The 21,913-nt window shown below is 33.6% G+C and overlaps 1 long non-coding RNA gene across 3 annotated transcripts in view; it reads left to right on the plus strand.

The window, feature by feature from the left end:
- Nucleotides 1–448: 448 nt before the first annotated feature.
- Nucleotides 449–21,913, plus strand: part of LOC119154214 — a 190,401-nt gene continuing 168,936 nt past the window's right edge. For all 3 annotated transcript variants that reach the window (XR_005106378.1, XR_005106377.1, XR_005106379.1), the window contains exons 1-3: nucleotides 449–602; nucleotides 14,887–15,095; nucleotides 20,507–20,599. This is a non-coding gene — a long non-coding RNA (uncharacterized LOC119154214). The remainder of the gene's footprint in view (nucleotides 603–14,886; nucleotides 15,096–20,506; nucleotides 20,600–21,913) is intronic.

Consider the following 21,913-nt stretch of genomic DNA (forward strand, 5'->3'; position numbering starts at 1 on the left):
TAACAGAAATTTTCTTGCATGCATAAAGTTGATTTGTTGCGTTTGCTTCAAACTCTAGTGTAAATCCTTTTTTCCTTAAAAACAAGCTTATATGAAAATTTTTGTCCCTTGTACTATGTTGCTAAAATGTGTGACTTGTTAAAAAATCTTATAAATGTTAAGTGAAATCAGTTACAGCTTAATGTACAATGTTATTTGACATTAAAAGGCAAGAGCACAATACTTTTAAATCACTCTTTTTAAGGTTATGTGTTTTTCTTATCCTATGATTTCTAGTAATAGTCACTAAAATACTAAATGACTTGTAGTGCAGTTGCTATGATTGGTAAATTAGCGGAGAGAGGATTTTTTATTTCCAATTTTATTTTTTCTAAATAGATATTGGTCATAAAATAAATACGTTTGTAATCAGTATTCCTTACCTCTTGCATTCATTTAGCTGCTGGAGGAGTGCTCTGAAAAGCTGAATCTGAACATGGCTGCACAATGAGTGTTCTTGGCAGACAGCACTGAAGTACTAGAACCTAAAGACATACCCCATGATGCCGACGTTTATATTTCAACTGGAGAGACCTTTTAATATCCATTCAAAAAAATAAAAGGTAAATAAAACCACCTCAAAAACCAAAATGAGAACCCCCAGCAAATGGCTTAAGGGGTGCAATTAAAAATGATTTTCACCCTGTCTTTTTGCATGGTTTAACAAAACTAATGTTTACTCATTTACAGCTCAGTAAGAGGATAATGTGCTTAATGAAAGAAAAATCTACTGACAGCCACGTTTATTGCCCTTCATTAGCATTGGTACTTAATTTAATATAGATCTGAATAGACATTAGGGAGCCTGCAGGAGGTTAAATGGTGAAAATGTAAAGAGATTATTGAATTTACTGTTTAGTTTCAATGACATTCAAAAAGACATAATTAATTAGGCTTATTCCACTAGCAAAAATATTCCAGAATATAAGATTGGATTAATTAATGTCATTCTTTCAAAATTTTTGAAAGTTTAATACAGCAATAGGTAATATCTACTTTACTATGATTTATTAATTGTAGATTGTTTGGTAAGAACATTATTGATATTTTTCTTCTTTCGTTCTCATTCCTTTACCAAACTAGTAATTATGTTTTATTTTTTTACAAGGGGGAAAAACTATTTCTGAATCCTTTACAGTTTAAATGTGAATGTAAATGTTTCTCTGTCATATTTTACGATCATGAAGTACCTTGTGAGATTTCTGCAGCAAATTTGTGCTAACATTTTATAACATGTAGCTTAAATAGGGTTCAGTATCAAATTCAAGATACCAGTTGGGTATTTTATTAAGCTATTAATTCAACTGTCATTTGTGGTAAAGAACTTTTAATTGATATAAACTAATGTATTATAAAGATCAAAATTATTATTAGGATAGTGTATATGTAGGTAGGAATCTACAATTCCAGTGTACAATTACAATGAGAAATGCAAATAAGATAAATTGTTTAACATTATGTGAAATATTCCAATTTGTATAATCGTGTAGTAGTAAAATGTGTGATATGTTTTTTTAAAGTTAGGGATAGCAAAGAAGAAAAACGAAAGACAAATCGTTCAACTACCGTGCATATTTTCTATATATGTTGTATACATTTTATATACACACATACATACATACATATATATATATGCACTTTTGGGCATTATTTTTTCTTATTTCTTTAGAAATAAGCCTTTGGGGTTTTTGTCCAACAGTTTTTAAATAGCATTTGTTATCTTGGGAAGTATTAGGAGATATACATTAGTGTTGAATCTTTCATTCTGAATTTCAAAATAGCGTCTTTCACTAAGTCTTTTACGGATGGATATGACTTGGTACAAATACATTTCAAGAAGATATCTGTATAGTACTCATTACTGGGTTTTTGCCTAAGAAAATGCTTACAATATACCACTTTGTGTGCACATAAAAATCTAATATTAATTAGTAGAGCCTTTATGATGTAAGCCCAGTAATTAAAAGTTTGTTTACATATTTATGGCGGTATTAATGAATGAAACTTATTTTAGTAAGCCTGTGTCTTACATGATGAATTTTATATATGCTAAGCTGTTTTTGATAACACAAAAATTATTCTGAGTACAATACAGGTGATTCAGTCGCTAGAACGGCTGTAATGAATGGGCTATATATTTAGTAAAAGGCACAGACCTTTGTGTTTATTCTTGCAAAAGTGTATGATAAAACTGCTATTTGTACTGTATGAATCATTTACACGACTGTATTATTGCAGTATTTTTATGTGTACTGCTCTGATTTGTTACAAGGTGTTCACTGGTACTCTTATTATAGTTTCTCCATGCATACGACTTGAGTGTTATGATAGATTTTCAAATTCATTAAGCGAGTCTTTTTTTCTTTCTCATTTTCCTCTTGCAAGCCAAGTTCAAAACAAAAACTTCTGTGCTTTGTCTGCATATCTTTGGCTGTGTTTCATTGTGACATGCACTGCTGTTCTTTTAGCACCAAAATGTTGGCACACATTACTGAAAATTTCACACCATCTCTTGCTGGATCAGCAAGCTTAACCTACCAAAATCTGGTGTTGTTGAATGGTTTTTGACTGATAATCAATCTTTTTGCTGCTCGACAGTTGTTGCTGGGACACAGAGTAGAGCAGGTGGCAGATGTGCCTTGTCTTTTGAGAAAAGAAAGAGTAGGTGAGCTTGGGCACAGAGTAACATATTGTGTGTCCATTAAAAGGGTAAGTATAACAGGAAAAAGTCACTGCTTTAGGTAGAAAAGCCTCCAATACCAGAAAATAGGCCTTTTTCCACCCCTATTTACAAGTCTACTAGAACTGGAATATAACAGTAGTGTAGAATTCGATATACTAAAAAATCATAACTGATGTTAAAAACATCATAAATTCTCTGTTTAATGTTGCACAGTACTTTGCTTACATTTTTTTTTATTTCTACATAGTATGAATGGCAATGTACACATTTAAAAAAAACCCTACAATATACTAAAGATAGGTTTTAGAGATGTATAAAAATATCGAAATAGATGGTACGTATTTTATATTATCTTTCTCTAGCCCAAGACTGAGAAGAGAGCATAGAGTAGTATGACTTGTCCGTATAAACATTGATTGCTGCATTTGAGTCCTTAATGCAGAGACAACAAGGTCAAATGTCAGTAAGAAATCTTTTTTTTTGTATGGTAATGGAAGATCAGTGATATACTGTAAAGCCCTGACCCTGCAGATATGTACAAGTGGTCCCATGGAAAGCAGAGAGACTTCTTACATGTGTAGTTGCACACAAATATTTGCAAGAGGAGTGCCTTTGTGGTAATCTGTATCTCAAGTACTGTATAAATCACAGTCTGTCAGAATTGTAACATCTTGCATATATTTTCATTGCTTCAAGTGGTATAAATACCTGGGTAAAGTACAATTCCCAGTGATGCTGATGTCTTGGTTTATTTGAATTTTTTCACCTTCTCGTCTTTCTGACCTTTTAAAATTTAAATTGAGATTCAGATTAAGTGACTAAGGATTGAAACATAAGTTGATAAATTGCATGGTCCAGGATAAAAATTGAAAGCCGTTGCTTCTTTTAATTTAATCCAATATTTATAATAGATACATGTGACATCAGTTATAAGGTGCCATCCCAACAGATGTTTAGAAAACAAAAAAGCATCAAGTCTCAAGCATTTAAAACATATTTTTAGGGAATATTGTGGAACTAGTGTATTGCAGAACTGTGCCAAAGAGTTAATGCTCTGTAGTATGTTGTTCTTCCATGTAATTTGGTGATGATCAATGGTCCTATTTAATAATTGTTCATTGGAAATATATGCAAGACCACATACTTCAGAGTTTCTTTGCAGATACTTATATATTTAGCAGTTACTGAATTGCAGAATATATTGGATGTTCTTATTTAGTCTTTTTAATAGCTTGTGTTTCTCCTGTCAGCTTTTATTGTACCCCTACACCTCTTTACAATTGAGTTTCAGATGTCTCCAGTGTACTGAATTTTTTCTGTATTAGTTACCAATTTCTTAAACTATTAGTAATTTCCTTCTATTGAATTGAATTCCAGTGACATTAGGAACCTTGCCCAATAAAATAATCTATTAGCTATTACTCCTTCATAAAAAGTTTGGTTATTTTATCAGTCATGCTATTGTGGAAAGCATGCCTTCTTCTAAACTTCATCCTTCATCCAGTAATTTTTCAGTTTCTGTCTTTGCCATAAGCATACCTTCTTCTAAACTTCATCCTTCATCCAGTAATTTTTCAGTTTCTGTCTTTGCCATTTGCCTTCATTGTGCTTCAGCATTACTAAGTTGGAGGCAAAAGAGTTTTGGCTGGTCATTCAATTGTGGACTTAGACTGCAATCCAAAACCAGTCATGCTCAGGTCTAATTCACTGTACTACCGAGAGTAACTTCAGTGATTTTTGCAGGAGCCTTCAGACTGGTGAAGCTAAGCATTTCTACAGATATATGACTATACTTACTAGAGCTCTGCTGACTGTAATGGGAACTAAGATGTCTAGCTCACATACAGATAATTTACAAGTAGACGCCTAATTTAGCTGTTCTGATGTTAAACTGAATCACTCCTACAGACAGCATTTTGGCCAAAATGCTATTGTTGATATGCCATGTTCACGTATTTTTTGTAAGTCATACTGACAAGGATTCCTTGCACAGAGCATGGTCCACTTTGCTGATCACATAAGGCACTTCATCTGATGAATGCATCTTATTGCGTGGGTACAGAGGGTTGTTCATGACCTACCTCCAGCTCTCATTAGGTGGATCACTATAGTAAAAGAACACTAGACGTGGAAACGATTAGTACACAAATGCTCACATTTTTACTACCTAGCCAAAATGTGTATGTTTCCAGTACTGAGTGCTGAAACTAAAACTAAAAATAATGAGTAAGATTTTGTGTCTTTGTACTAAACTGTGACAAGGAGGCCACTAGGGAAAGTAATCCCATATTTAGTGTTCTTAATGGTGCATTTCAGGTCTGTATTTAAATGAAGAGATAAAGATTTATTTATTTATTTAATAAAATTTACATATCATGAGAACTACAAAGAAATAATTTACTGAGACAGGTTCCAATTGACAGTACATTTAAATAGTGTGAATTTAAATAGTGTGAATACATTTAAAATAGGACATCTTGTCTACAAAGAGTAAGTGTCAGTGGAATGATGGATTCTTACCGTTCTAACTATTGACTGATTTGGAAATGTTTCAATTCCAAGCAGCATCCTAAATAATATTTTTCTCATTAATGCATAACATTTGAAGTTGTTACATTTTATTTTTCAGAAAAAATGCATCTGCTCTATGAACTTGAAGTTTATACATTTTATTACAGACTGTCCTGTAATTACTGTATTATATGTTATTATTTCAGTATATTTGTACTGGAATTTTGATTTGAAAATGGAATATGCTATAACAAGTAGTCATAAAATATGCAGAAATGCATATCTCATCATATATTATGAGCTTATCCATCTTGCAGGTAGAAGATCTCAAGCTGCACAACAGAAATTTGTTGTAAGCTATAAAAGTTTCCTCTTGAATTGTCATATATCAAAGTAGAATTGAACACTTAGAAAACAGCTTGATCATACCCTGAAAAGTTAGAATGACAAAAACCTGTTTTTTGAGAGGAATGCTAGTAAAACCTGGATTATGTTTTGTTTTAAGGATTTCTAACAGAAAATTAATTTTAGTCTTTTCCTATGGAAAATTTAGATTCAAATTATTGTTAGAGATCTTACAGCCCTCTTGTATTATGGGTACCCTTTTGAAGTCTGAAATATGCCAATTTCTCAGCTATTTTGGAACTCTTCACAAAATTTAAGCCTACCTTCTAGCCACTCAATGGCATTGAAATCTAGTGGGTTTTATACAGGAATGTAGTGGTAATATCCCACCTTTAATATGCTGTGTCTTTTCCTCCTTTTGATTTATCACTTAGCAAACTCTACGGCTTCCTTTGGCACAAGAAGCAAAGATAGATATAGAGTTCCCCCAAGAGCTGCCACAGCAGGTTTTGATAAATATGTTTCTCTGAACAACATATATGCAGTCTTATTGATGGCACAATAATCATAGCAAACGTATATTGTCAGGCTTTAACTTTCTTGGTTTCAGGCTTCACTCTCCTGTCCATTAGTTTTGGTACTTTGTTAAAGAAATATGAGAAACCTTTGTGGTATACTTGATGATGCTCATTCGTAAAGACATTTTCCTCTATGACAGATTGACCAGATGCTTGATTTCTGAGAACAACCAATACACTTTATGGAGTGAGAGATGACAATTTAACTACAAGTTATTAACTGATAGTCCAGTGTGATAAAACCTTTACATACACAGCCATAGCCACGCACACATGTACACATCCACATGCGCATAAATAAAACCAAGTAAGGCAAATTGGTCAGAGTAGAAAAATCACCAGAAGGAATATTTTTTCAAGAATAGTTTGTTTGGGATTATTTTTTTTTTTTTAATTTATTACAGTTAAAAAGCTGCAATTCAAAATTTACTTAAGCATAAGATTAGTTATACATATGGAATTGTTTAGATAACCAGTAAACACATAATATGATGCTAAACAGAGATGACAACCCTTTATAGATAGCCTTGACTTTTTTGTTGAGGAGAACTGATTTTATGAAATGGTAGTATCTACTACATCCCATATTTATATAAATACCCTATTTATTACCTTTTTTCTTACAGTTTCTCTTGAACAACTGTTTTTCATATTGTACTCTTGTTTAGGGCAGCAAAGAATGATACTGTATTAGTTAGGTGTTACTACTGTGTTTTGCGGAGACGTGGACTCTGATGCCTTGTGCAGAATCCACTTGAATTTGAAGGGAGAGATACAGCTTCCTTCATAGATTTCTGCATTAGGTCCTCAAGCTATAAAATGTCTGGATATGAAATGCTGTCTTTCTGTATATTTTTATGGTATCTACAGCAGTGGGAACATAATCATGGTAAAGAAGTCAGCAATTTGTAAGAAAAAAAAAAGAATAATGCTATTTTCTAGACTGGAAAAATATTTTCTAAATGTGGCTTAAAATTGTATCTTGAATAAAAGAACATAGAAACAACAAGGTACAGCCAAAACAATGTAGACTGAACGTGAAAAGTACAGTTCTGTCTAATCAGTAGTTGAACTTAGTCCTAACACCTCCCCAACAGTATCCCAGAAGACAAATGCAGGCTAAATTTTGAGTTATAAGAAGGTTTTGTCCATACCTTTCACATAACAACAGGTAAGGATCTTGGCCTATAGAACCTTTGTCTTAGTTCCTTTATTTGCACTAAGCAGGAGTGTTAAAATGAAAATTTCTTTGAGAAATGCAAAACATCGAGATCCATATCCCCACTAACCTGTAGATTGCAGTAAGATTCTACTTAAAATCACTTATAATTACATCTCTGACCCCTGATGTAAAAAACCACCCTCAAACCAAAATTGATTGCCAGCTGTGTGGAATGGAGAAATTCATCCCAATTCAGGACAAGACAGACAGTCTTCGAACTATTATCATTCTAGAGCCGGTGAACGTTAAGTTCAGGAGAAAAATTTGAGAGAAATGGGGAAGATAAACATAGAGCACTGGTGACTAAAAGGCATTCTCTCTCTTCTCTCTGCCAAATGGAAGAAAATTGTTTCATTGTAAACCATCAACCTATCAATTGAATTTTGGGCTGAGAGCCAAAAAGTTGGAGAGTCTTGACATTTCACCCAGTCTCTATATGTTTTTATCATACTGCATTGTTGCTGCAGTCTCTTCAGGGCTTATCTTATTTATTCTGTTTGGCATTTACACCTGTTTAATTCCCCAAGTAATTTCAGGTTTATTTGAGTGTAAATAAGGGAAGAATTCAGAGGAAATGACATGAACAAATGTTAATTATTACTTTTAAACTGTACCAACACAGAATTTTTGATTTCTGGAAACAATTTTCATTGTCTTCTGGACTGTTTAAGTATAATCATAGGATTTTTTGCTTAATTTTTAATATTGATTGCCTATTTTGTTAGACTAATATTAGCAATTTTTTTGGTAATCATTTACATATTTTCAATTATTTCCCAAATGGAATGTAACTTCATTTTTTTTAAAAGGAAATATAATATGAATTTTATAAAGACATTTTTAGATTTCAGATCCCTATTACATAAAATATAGTGAAAAACATTGATCATTCATTGATGAACCTAAACTTTTGTGTTTTGTGAAAAGTATATAAAAACCTTTTCACAATCTGGGAGTCTTTTTTAGTTTAAATGGACACTAGTACCATGACCTATTTTCCTGAAGAGTTCATAGAAAAGTTCAGGGCAAGGGGATGAAATATGTTGATTGGCAGAGAAGATGGATGTTTGTAATTTTAATCAAATTTAGAATTAAGACATACTTCAAATAATATGTCAGACTAGTGTTAGTGGATTTAAAATCTAATGACAAGTGCTGTCATTATTAGTTAAATATAGCCATTGTGCCTGTGGCAATAAATGATGACACTTCAGAACATGCAGAAACAAAAAACTCTCAAGTATTTAAAGAAAAGGGAGTGACTGTAAAGTTAGTTACGCAGGAATGCGACCCGGGTATAATATGTTTCCTAAATACAGCAGCATCTCTAATTTGAACAGAGGACATAACTGAATGCAACATAATGTGTTGTTACTACTAGTGTTTAAATTTTAGGAAACTTGGGCCTTTCTTCCTATTTCATAAGTGTATACCAGGAAATTTCATATTTATTATATTAATACTTGATTGTATTAATATATAAGAAATATTTCAGATTCCTGTCTCTGTTACAGATCTGTACACTTTAAAATGTATCACTCAATTTTCATAATCTTAAAACATGGGAACTGAGAAAATTATGTCCTGTTTTTAATAGATTAAAATATTTTTTTTCAGATAATAAATTCTGGATTCATGAGGTTATGAAGGTTATTTGAGGTATTGGTGTTTATTTCTGTCAAGGTGAGGAAAGTGAAAGAAGTTGAGAGAGATGTGTCTGAGTACATATGCATAATATACTATATAGTACACAATATCAATATATTTGTAATACCATATGCTAGTCCCTTTAAAAGGACATTCCTTTTTATTATCATTCAAAGAAATCTTCTTACATCTCTGTAAATCTTGTTTCAACAGTGATAGTATAAGGCAATTGTGAATGAAGGGGATAGGTGTTGGGAAACTGAATTTTGAAATAAATTCAATGTAACAGGAAATGCATGTAACAGAAACCTGGGCTCAGATCATGAACAGTATAGTCAGTACTTAGATGTGGAGTGTTAAATGAAAATTTTAGTGCTCTGTGAGGTTATATTTGTTATTCTGCAAGTGACAGTCTTGTGAACCCCTGTGTCATCATATTAAGAATTCGTTTGCTGGAGAAAGGTATTCCTTGGCATATGAATTGAGCAGTAATTCTGCTATCTTGAGATGATTAAAGATTTACAGCCATTTGAACTAGCAGTAACAGTGTTGCTGTGTGTTTTGGAGGGAGTGTGGTTGTTACTTCTGTTTAGGTGATACATTCTGCTTATCCACAGCTCTCAGTGTAATGCCAATTTGCTGAGTTAATCTTCACTTTCTGTACCAAGTTCTTGACTAGTGTTGCTGATCTTGTGTAAATAATTTCAATAGCTAACATTAAGCATAATACCAAGCATATAATTTAATTTTTGAATGCTATGGTGAATTTTGGCATAAACATTTATGTAAATGATGTGTATAAAAAAACAAGATTAAGATTTGTAAATTTGCAGTATCAAGCACTTAGCATTTACTTAGTGGTTAACAAATTAAGGTACATTATGGTTGGAAGTAGCTTATACAATTATCTGCTACACGGTAGCAGATATACTGAGAATCACAGAATAATTTGTCTTGAAAAGGACCTCTGCAGATCATCTACTCCAATCTTCTCAAATAGGGCTAACTTTCAAGGGAAGACATGTTGCTTGGGACATTATCCAGTCTAGTTCTGAAAATTTCCCATCTTTTAAAATTCCCTGGCCTCTCTAGGCAAGCCATTTAACTGTTTAATTACTGTTTGGGGTATTTTTTCCTCATTACATTTAGTTGAATTTTCCCTTGCTGCAGCTGTGACTGTTTCCTCATGTCCTTTTAATGTCCTCCTTTGAGAAATCTCTTTCTCTGTCTTTCCTATAGCTATTCTTTAGGTAGTTGAAGATTGTTGTTAGACCTTCTCTCAGCTGCCTTCTCTGCAGATCACTTAACCTCTCTTTTTACATAATGATGCTGTATATTATTCCCACTCTGAAAGTGAGTGAAATCCACCTGTGTTGTACTAATAGTGGGAGGTCCTTATAAATAGTCTAAGTATTTAAGCAATGCAAGAAGGACTTATATGTCAAACAGCTGGTCTGTTTTTTCTTATTGTAGTTGTTAGTTTAATGGGATATATCCTCTTTCCCTACAAACCTTGGTAATCTACCTTCCATTGTCCATATCTGCTCTATTTCTATCCCATATCCTAATCATGTGAAGACCTCAAAACATTTTTAGCAGGGTTAGAAACTTCCTTCCAGTCTCCCATCAAATCACTTCTGTTATTTTCAGTTATAACACCAGTGTGAAGCATAAGGGAGGTTCAAGAGAAGCAGCATTTACAAGACACTAAAAAATCCTGAAGAAAGGAATGAAGCTGAAATCTCATCTGATGCCTCTACTTAAATACCTTGTTTAGACATTCCATGTGACTGGGATTATAAAATCCTTACCCTAGTTCCAAGTAAGTACTTTTATTATCAATTTTCTTTAAAGTCAGATTGCCATGGCTATTCTTTCTTTCTTCCCCCAGGAATTTTGCATTATTGCTATACAGTCCAATAGCAACAAGAGAGAGGTCTCAGTCCAACCTGCATACTGGAGATTATGAGCACTCTCCTGGGAACTGTGAAATATGAAACAGTTTGTCAGATTGAGAAGATTATAGTATCTGACCTCCTTCTACCCATGAAATATAAACACTTGGTCCATTCTATAAATGAGACTTTGCCACCATTCTTCAGGCTGGTTTTTTAAGTGCTCACATCTGTCATTTTACTTTGTCATAAACTTGGTGCTACCAGTGTTTGTCTCTAAACCTAGCATGTCTGAAGCATCCTCTCAATGAGGGAATTTTGCTGTGGAGTTTCCTGGTTTGAGCTCCAAACTGGTAGCTGCCAAACTTCTCAGATCAGATAGGATCACGGTTACTTAAGGATGCACAGCAGCATCAATGTACAGACAATTTCAGGTGGCAAGAGCAATTTGTTGTTGAGAATAAGGGAACACACAGATACTCACGTGCCTGATTTTGTGTCTATACTGCTCTGAAGTGTCAGAAGTATATTCATTACCATGTAGTGCCTGTCCTTTATGCACATAACGGCCTCATTGACATCTTGTTCAGTCAAGGCTGGGAACAAATGGTCATGCTTAGCATTTTTGGCCATGCAGATTCCTAGAGGGCTTATTCCTATTGTGCTTGAAGCTTCCTTGAAGGCTTATACTACAGACAACCTTGACCTTCAGAGCAATTCTCCAGCCTGCCTTAAGGGGTACTGTGGATGTAACGTTAAAGGGTGGGCAAAATTTTTCTTTATCACATTCTTTGGCTTAGGCAGCTGCAATCTTCCTAAATTTGCCTTTAGGCATCTACTTGCTCTTATCATTCAATGCCAAGTGATCTATAAGTTTCACCTTATGTCATCTTTCATTATAATCTAAACCAGCTGCCACTTCTCTTCCAAGTACCACTCTGTTCAGGAGGAAACCAAGCTACACTTAGTGTAGTGTACCTAAACCGGAAAATCATCCTCTTGCTGTTATATGCAGCCAACTTGTAATACTTGCTTGTATGGGAAATAGCAGATAATATATGTCAAATAACTCAATGAATACCCTACCAAACTAAATCATGGCACAGACTGACTAGATTTGTTAATGCATGTTACAGCCCCTTCTTCCAAAGCTGAACCACATTCTGCAACTTATCTGAAAACATACAATTTTCAAAAATTTCCGAATTACAATCAGTCTATCTCTTTACTCACTGGTGTTGCTTAGTTAAAATTTTAAGATCTGTTTTCCAATGTTAGTAGAGGTGTTTTTTTCAACCAGTAGTTAAACTGGTCTTGCAACCATTTTTCATTAAAAGATCACTGTTTTCCTGTGATCAGAAGTGGAATTAATGGATAAGGCACATGGAAGTGTGATTCAAGATATACTGTTTGTATGAATTCCGGGATGCATGTTCCTCATTATTACAGTCTCATATGACTTGGAACATTTGTTGATGGAGGGGCTAAGAGATAGTCAGGCCATCCTATATGCGGAGTGGACAAGCTGTCTTACACAGTCAACCAAAATAATCTTTTTAGACAAACAGTAGTTGTTAACATAAAAAACAATGTCCATAAGAAAAATGTTTTCATAAACTGTTGTAATTCATGAAGTAAAAGATAACTTTTCTGTGTGGATAAATGGTTGATATTTGATTATGTCCTTTTAGAGAGGAGATTATTCCAAGCTATTTGGAAACAGGGGATTCTGTATGACTTTTCAGGGGTCCCATTTCTAAAATGGATTTTGTAAAACTTTCATGCTTTCTAAATTAATAATAAATCAATAATAATAAAAAACCTTTCCCAACTGTTTAATAATAAGAACTGTGAAACACACAGAATTGTTGTTGCCATTCAATGAAGTCTTGTGGATTTCCCAATCTAGCATTGTTATTTAGCTGTGGCAGGTAAGAACTAGTGCTGTTCTCCTATCTGTATCCTACCTGCATTCTAGTTTTAAACATACTATGTGAAAGGCTATTTTGAGCCCAAGAGCCTGCTCAGTACAACTGGTGTTAGCAAAGTTTTTTGATACTGGAACCTGATCAGTGGCAATGGAAATGTTTAGTTTTAGCAGCAGATTTCTAACAAGTTCATCCCAAGTGCACATGCCAATTGGTTTTCACAGCAACCACAAAATACCGTCCTGACAATTGCACGTGCACATTTGTGCTGTTTAAAAAGTACAGATAAGGCAAATTCATCCTGGAAGTAACAGGAAGCCCTCTGGAGAAGGGCGCAGGAAAATGAAGCTACATCTGTGTTAACAAGTTATACAGCACCAAAGAAACAGATCTGTGGGATGAAGCAGTTAGTACAAAGGAACTTAATGTCCACAGTTTACACATTTTAAGAGATTTTTCTCTGGGCTAGCGCTAGTCTGGGCAGTTGACTTATGGAAGTGCTCTAGGTACACCTCTGGAGTGCATTCATTGCTTTAATTTCATCCAAAGGATATCAGTTCGCATCCTTTGAAAATACTCTGTGATACAAATCAGAGTATATTAAGTGGAAGCTATAAATTTCTCACTTAAAAATTGCAGTCTTTGAATGACGATGCTAATGTGGATGCATCCTTGTAGAAGAAAGCAAATCACAATTTTTCAAATGTAAATTTGAAATTCACTTACTTGTTGAGAAGTAACTTTGTTTACAAAATGACCCATACTAGATTAATAGATTTATAAATTCACATTCTCAGTCTTGGTAAATTATTGTAGCTGTACTGAACTCGATAAGGTTAGCTGATTTGCTTTCACTGAGGAACTAATCCATGGACTTTAGAATCCACTGTGAAGTTCCATAGATTGACAGACACTAAAGATATTTAGGTGGGAAACTAAGCCATGGTTTAATGAGAGGTTTTTTTCAAATTGATTGCCAGTATCAATGCTGTTGAAAAGATAAATTATCTTTTGTCTTAGAGCTTTAAATAGCTACAAAAGCTCAGCCATTTACCGTTTACTGTTTAGAGACATTTTTGAACACAACACATGCTTTATATTTCATGATAAAGTAGCCTCATGATATAAAGATTTGTGAATTGAAACCAGTTTTTCAAAAGAACTGTCATGCATCTAACATAATCCAACAGTAATAATAGCAGTATGAGGCTTACATTTTCAAAATTATGTGTATAGACACATTCCATTAACATTAATGGCAGCTACAAGGCTAAAGATCAAATTTTTCCTGAGTTAATCCTCTAACTCTGATTGATTTTAGTGATTTAAGATAACTAAATAATTTTTAAAGGCCTTCAGCACCTAAGTTTTTAAATATATCCAGCTCAGACTGAATTGTTATCAGTACAATGAGTATGTTTATTGGCACAGTTTTGGTCTATACCTAGATAGCTACTGATTATGTTTCTGCATGCAATTTACAACAATCTCCTCTGAAGATTTAATTGTAAGTGCATTTTGTGCAGAGACAGTACACCATTTAGAGGTCATTTTCTGGTTTTTGGAAAAAGAAGAAAACTAACAGTTGAAGTGAAACAAAAATGTCATTTATATGATACAGTGTCATATGTGGAACTCAAACAATGTACAAAAGATTCAGGCTTAATTTTCCTGAAGCAGAAGAAATGAGAGGCATTTCATTTTTGTAGGTGAGAAGTGAAATGTTCCTCTCTGCTCACTGATAGAGGCATGCTAAGGTGAATTTTAATTATGACTAAATTGTGGTATTACTCTTTCATACCCTGAACATCTGTTCCCTTCAGGAATGATGATTTATGCAGGCTATCACTGCAGACAGCTTGCTACAGCTTATGTCACGGTTAGTAGGAAGCTGGTGGTAGTATTTCAGATAATACCAGCATCTAAGTGGAGACAGGCCAGTGTATTTTTAAGGTAATAGGAAAAGGGGAGCATGATATGTCCTTTTTTAATTTTGAAGCCAAATATTGACTTGTCTTTTTTTTCTTTTTTCTTCCAGACCATCTGTCATTAATGAAGAAAGTATCTTGGACAGTGAATGGCCTGGCTCTTCATAATGATGTCAAGCAAAGGAAAACCAAGCATGTCATTTCCAACTGCATGTAGAAATTTACTGAGGACACCTCTGATAAAATTTTAGTGTTTAAGAACTGCACAAGGCAGGAAAACTAGGAGCCTATTGCATCACAACCGAATAAAATTGAAAAGGTAACATTTGTTTATTATCATGTTTGAATGAATGCATCTTCAAAGTACATTCATTGTTACTGCAGTTTTATTGCTTTCATATAACTATAGATTATTCTTTTAAAAAAAACAGCCAAAAATTTCCTTAAATTACAAAGCCTTATTATATATACAGGGATTATACGTATGTTCATGTTAGATAAGGGGAATTTTGATTCTGTGCTCACTCTTTACTGAAATACCCCCTGCACTTTAATCTGCTTGTTTTTGCCTAGTAGCCACCTTGCTTCTGATCATGTGCCTAATTCTTGTCCTACTTTTGTGTGTGCTACCTAACAGTAGGATTTATTACCAAGGAACATTATTTCTAAGAATATCTGAGGCATGGCTTATATATGTTACATATGTCTGAAAATACATTCAATTTTGATTAGGTTAGATATTATAAATATTCAGTAGTTGTAATGTTTGTCTTAAAAGATATGACACTATAACCATATAACAAAATATTTTAAATTTGCACTAGATACTAGAACCTTTATTCCTGTGTAAGGCATTTTAATACTTTCTTGAAAATTCAGTAGATTTTAGAAGAATTGATATGTTCAGTTCTAGAAGGGTATATGTAGTTGTCCCAGAACAAGTATGGCATATACGCTTTAAATCACCTCATTTCTATTATTGGTCTGTGAAGTGTTTTTCTAAAAATAATCTTTAAATTATTTTCAAACCTACGGCTGATTCACAACATGGAATATTTTGCAAAGATTTCCACTACATGTAAGGAATTTTGAATGCCTGGAATATTAACGCTCAGCCCTTTCTGAGTTGTGTAATCCATTTTTTTTAAGCATCTGTAGGACAATATGATTATTGTAGGTCTCTAGCAACTGAAAAAATTCTATTCTATTGTAATTATAATTTTCATCCACTAAATTAATACCCAAGAAAAGTATACCTGGCTCAGTTAACAAAAGGTCATATGTCTGTCAGTTTTCTAGTGTCGCCTGTGATAGATATCAGCCCATATTTTGTAGAACTAATTTTGTTACTACATTGGTGCTAATATATATCTAGAAACTGGATGCAAATGTGAATAATAACAATTCTGCAATAAATGGTCTTAGAACCTATCATCTAACTAGAACATTCATGATACTTTCAACATCAGGAGGATAATCAAAACACACAGATCAAACTTGTATGTACATTGGAGCAAAAAAGTTCAGCAATAATTTTTAACATCACACAAATTCAATAGTTGGATACAGTATTAATAAATCTTTGGTTTTGTTTTTTTCCATGGGGATTTCTTGACCTAGAACATTAATTATTAAACTGATATCCATGAGGAAGTTGTGGACTGCTTGCAAAGGGTGTCCAAAAAGTGACTGAGGCCATAGTTTTGAGTACATTTCGAGTCAATGTATTCCAGCACTGTTGCTAAAAGAAGGCTCCACCACTTGTGCCCTGTTGTTGCAGGACTTCTGCAGCTCTCTGGACAGCACAAGGGTTTTGCTCCATCGTTCAGTGAACCACACAGGGAAGATGACATGCCAAAAATAAACCAGTAAATAATTGTCAATTTTAATCTGGAATGGTTTCTGGAATTTGATCCACTGCACACCCACCCAAATACTTTTGCAAGCACAAAAGAAAAGATCACATGGGAGTTTGGAAATGTTGGGAAAATTCTAGCATGTGTGTACAGCTTGGTGCAGGGGAAGGAGAACCAAGGCCGAAGGAAAAGTTGCATGTTTGTAGGCAATTCCTGTTGGCATTTTATACAAGTATCTGATCCTCCACTGAGAGGTGAGTGTATAAAGGTCAACACATTTAAAATAGATTGGAGATCAGTGTCTCAGGTGTTAATGCAACAGTAAGTATCAAATAAAAATATTTTTAAATCTTCAAAATGGTATTTCTTCCAGTCTAGTGATTTAAAAAGGAAACATATTTTTTGCTTATAAATCAAAACCACAAACAAATTACTGTAAAAATTGCAATGCTGTGTCAGATTGGACTTTCATCTAGTCCAATATCCTGTCTGTGAGTGGATGTCTATAGAGAGGTGGAAGAATAAAGGCAGCATATGATACATATGGTGCATATGTTGGTGATTTCCTAGCACGCTGCCCTCATCTGGGACAACCCCAGTTATGTATAGTCAAATCACAAAGAATATATCAGAAGCAGAACATTTTCCTTTTTCTTGAATAGAAATAATGTTTTTTTTATTTGAATGGGAGATTATTCCTTCCCTTTGGAGCGGCATTCACTTAGCATGCTTTAAAAAAACAATTTAAATGTGGGGTTTTTTCTATGTATAATAAGCCAAATGCTCAACAGATTGTGGCTACTGTGTGAAAAGTCTGTTTCTTTCTCTGTAGTCAGTAACTATTTCTTTTCAGACTTTTACTTATCTGTGAAAAAGTGGACCAGCTATGCAGAGTGATGTGAATTCACCAAATACTGGTGGTATCTTGGCAGGAAGGTCTGAAGTGCAGCTGGAGGGTGTTTGATTCTCTTTGTTCTGAAACCCTGACAAAAGTGATAACATTCTCACTTTGGTTATGCTAGATCTGTACCACTGAACAAATGACAAAAAAGACACACTGAACAATTGCAGTCTCTGTTACAGTTCTCAAAAAGGGCAGATTTACCGACTGTACAATCTTCACAGACTTCCTCCTATCTCCATTTAGTGACTGTACAGGCTTCTGATGGAAGAACTGAACATCTACGATACAGCAATCAATATAGTCATGTATATCAAATAGGATTCGTAATTCATTGAAGGAAAATATTTTTTTTCATTCTGAAAATGCCTATCCTTATGCAATTAAAAGTGGAAGGAATGATAAGTATATTTATAAGATTTGAACTAAGGGACAAGATAAATATTGATTTTTTTTCCCCTATTTGTTTTATATTTGAGCTAGTTGGAAGTTTTTTTGTCCTGCCAAAATTTAGAAAATGTCTACAATAGTCTTACTGAGCTAAGATCTTTCCAAACATTTTTAAACACAGAGATCTAAGACTAGAATTTTGTAGGAGAGATCTGAGTACAGATCCACATTCTGTTTGGTTTAGATTAGACTGGAACCTAGTTGTTCCAAATTATTTCAGATGGGTATTTTCAGTTAGGCAGCTGCCTAGAAAGCTAAGGAACCTGTGGTTGTAAAGAATTAGAAACTACAGCTGTCAGAGGGCCTTGACCCCATTGAAAGAAATTGTAAAATATTTGCATATTTTCCTGTCTTCTAACTTGCCAGGAAAAATGTTCTGAGTTAGGTTAGTACTGGATCAGAAACACGGCATTTGGGCCTAAATATGTTAAAAATGGGCAAGTGGAGGGGAATATGTTGTATTTTAGCAATCCTAAGCAGTATGCAACACCTTCAAAAGAGTTCCATGTTTGTGCATGTTAGAACAGCATTGAAGCTACTGTAATTTCATTTGAAACTGGAGAAAACAAAAACCAAAAAACAACCAACCAAGGAAACACAAGTCTTTATTGATGGTGCATTTTCTTTGCCTTATTTTAAATTATGTTTCTTTGGAGAGGCAGCATCTCTTGTAATTTCGGTGTGCAATGTCAGTTGTGGAAAGTGGATTCTGTTGAGGTAGGAGATGTGTTTTTCACACTTGAACATGTGTTATTGCAGTTGAAGGTAGGATTTCTAAAATGGGACACATTCCTCTTAAAATTTACAAGACTCATAAAATTTTTATTCATACTTTTTGTCTATTTTCTCTAAAAGTGCCTTGAAAAAGACAGCTTAGGATATTCACCTGGCTGACCTGAAATAAGCATGATGGGTGAATAATGTCATTAGTGTTTTCCTCTTGCCTTTTCTTTTCAACAGTTCCATAAACAATGAATTTGTCCTGGTCAAAGTATTGCCATTTCTGTCATCAAAAAGTAACTTGTGTGCTATCTATCTTAGACTTTCTTCCAAAGAATGACAGGTAATTTCACTAGCATCATTTTAGTGACAGTTTCTGCTTTAATCACACAACTCCTATAGTGATGATTCACCTCTTTCATAAATTTTGCATTCACTGAATAGCATTGCACAATATAAAAACAGCTATTGTATATATTCTCAAGTATTATGATTTCTGTACAAACTGGAGAAAGGTAAGCTAAATATTCAATAAGAATTTTGAAGTATGTGTAGCAAGAAAATACTATTTAAAAGGATGCTATCAAGAGATACAGGTTTTAAATTGACTGAGGTGTATGACTTTATGTTATTCAATCTGAAAACCTGGTTCAGCATAAAATCCTAATAGTGGGAGGATTCTCTCTAAAACAACAGCTGTAATGCATGACTAGGAAAAAATAGAACAATGTGGACATCGACAATAAGTATAATTTAGAATTTGACTGTGGGCACAAAAATTGGCTTGTGATATCCCCTATTTGATAGTATACAACAAGCTAAAATATTATTTTGTTTGTGGCATCTTGTTCTAAGTGTTTCTAAAGAAGAGTTTCTATCTTTGTCAGCAGAATGAGAAGTTATTTGGAAATAAACATTTAAAGTAATCCAAAACCGCGTAGTTGTATGTTTAATGGGAATCAGGTTAAATAAAGCAATTGTGACATTTCTAGTTTAGCATATCTTTTTGTTCAAAGCATTCAAAGCATGCATGCTCCAGTCAAAATATGCTATTAGCATAAAAGTGTAGTAAGGAATATCAAGCCCATCTTTATTTTCTGCAGCACCCAGTGTAACTCAAATGTGCACTAGTAGGCCATATACTTTCCACCACTTAGAAGTCTTTTGCTGAAGTCACTGACTAACTTTTAAGGCATTACTACATTATATTTTTTTTTCTACCATGGCCATCTATGTTCTATGAATACACATTAAAATATTTTGCACAGCATATTCATGCTTTTCTGTGGCTAAACTGATTAGAATTGATAACAGTTTTCTCTATATATCTTACTCTGTCTAGAAAGTCTTTGAAGTAGAGCTTCCTGTTACATGTATGTGCACAGCATCTGATAGAAGCAGATTCACTTTTCACAAGCATCTGAATTTTTCTTCTTCATTTCATACTGTTTCAGTTGGTAAAAAACACATAACATTTTGTTATACCTGAAATTACTTTTTATCCAAGAATAACTTTAAATATTTGATTCCTTGCGTTTCTAATAGATTTGCATATATAGAATACTGTTCTTGCAATGTGTATAGTCAGTACTGGAAATGAGAGGATCAGCAGCTGTACATTCTGCATTTTATGTGGGGTGTAGACTACAATGCAAAGGCATTTGTTCTTTAAGTGGTAAATAATTACTTTGTAGCTTCTTAGAGCATATTCATACTGTGGTGGGGCTTTTTTGTTTTTCTTAATATATTTGCTAAAGAACTAGGTCTTAATTATTTGCAGTAACATCTTTCTTTTTTTTAAAGTTTTCAGATGATTGTACACTGAGGATGACTCTTACTTCTCCAGTGAGATACTGATACAACATATGTGGGGAACAAATCGGCATATCATAAATGGTAAGTAACATTTGTAGGACAGACTTTCTGTTTACTACATTGTGGTCTTAGAACTGAAAAGTGAATCTGGACTTACTTTTTAAATATTTTTTTTTATGTTTGTGCCCTTAAGTTGATCTAAAAATGGCAAATAATAAATAAGCTTATGATTAAAGCTATTGTTTTATGTAATACTAGCATTTTAATATTTGCATAATTTTTTATCCTTTTCTCAGTGATTGCATGTCTTTTTCTCTGTAGGTACTTCTTTCGTCTCAGAGCTTTTTCTTACAGCTTCAATGGGATAAACACACGCATAGTTTATCTCTTCTATCCTTGTATATGGTCTTTAAACAAGACACCATTTCAACTCTGTTTAAGAAGGCTAAAAAATATTTCTTTGTTTTCTAACAAATAGTTATATCTTTGTACTATATATATAAATTAGGCATTTAAGTATATATCCCTATGACATTTTTTCCTTATTTCTGAATATATCACTTTATTATTCAGACTAAGGATTTTTAGTACAAGGTTTTCAATAAATGAGCTCAAGAGCTTCCAGCTTTAGAAGTTCCTATATCTGTAAGTAATATTCCTATCATGGGAGAAGTATACAAGGAAGATGTAGCATTTGTAAATCATTGAAAGGACTGTGAAATTCTTTGAGTTGTGTGCCTCAGCAAATGTTTATGTAAGTAGTTTGCTTATTTCTCTTTTAGTCCTAACCACTTTCAAAGAAGAAAATCAGATTTCATCCCAGCTAGGAGTACAGTTTCCAGGGGTTTTTGACTCTCCCTGCAAGCCAGATAGCATCCCCTGGCCACATTTCAGGAAGAGAGAAAGCTCTCTTCATTATGAGCATTTCCTCATTATTTCAAAGTTTACTTTTTCAAAGTAAAATTTAAAAAATTATTTATTGTTTTATATATTTATTTATTTCAAAAAATTTCAAGCTACTTTCAGATGAAAAATATATTAAAACTATTCTTAATTATTAAGAAAATATAAAGAATGCTTATGAAAATAGTTATAATAAGAAAAGCATGATAGCCTTAGCTAAATGTTGCCCAAAACTGTATGAGGAGAAACTGGACTTACACCCTGTCAGCACTGTTGAAAAAAGAACCCAGTGATATATTCAGAGCCTTCCTACTCAATGTGATGGAACTCTTTATCTCTTTGGTGGCATTTTCAATTATGGTACTGATGACTTCAGTGGCACATTGGATAATAAGATATGGATTAAGCCTTTGTGTGCCTCATTTTCTTTAATCACAGACTCTGCAACCACACTTGAAGCATTTGTATATAAGCATAAGTTACTACTAAAAT

Source organism: Falco rusticolus, chromosome 10, assembly GCF_015220075.1.
Source record: "Falco rusticolus isolate bFalRus1 chromosome 10, bFalRus1.pri, whole genome shotgun sequence".
NCBI lineage: Eukaryota > Metazoa > Chordata > Aves > Falconiformes > Falconidae > Falco > Falco rusticolus.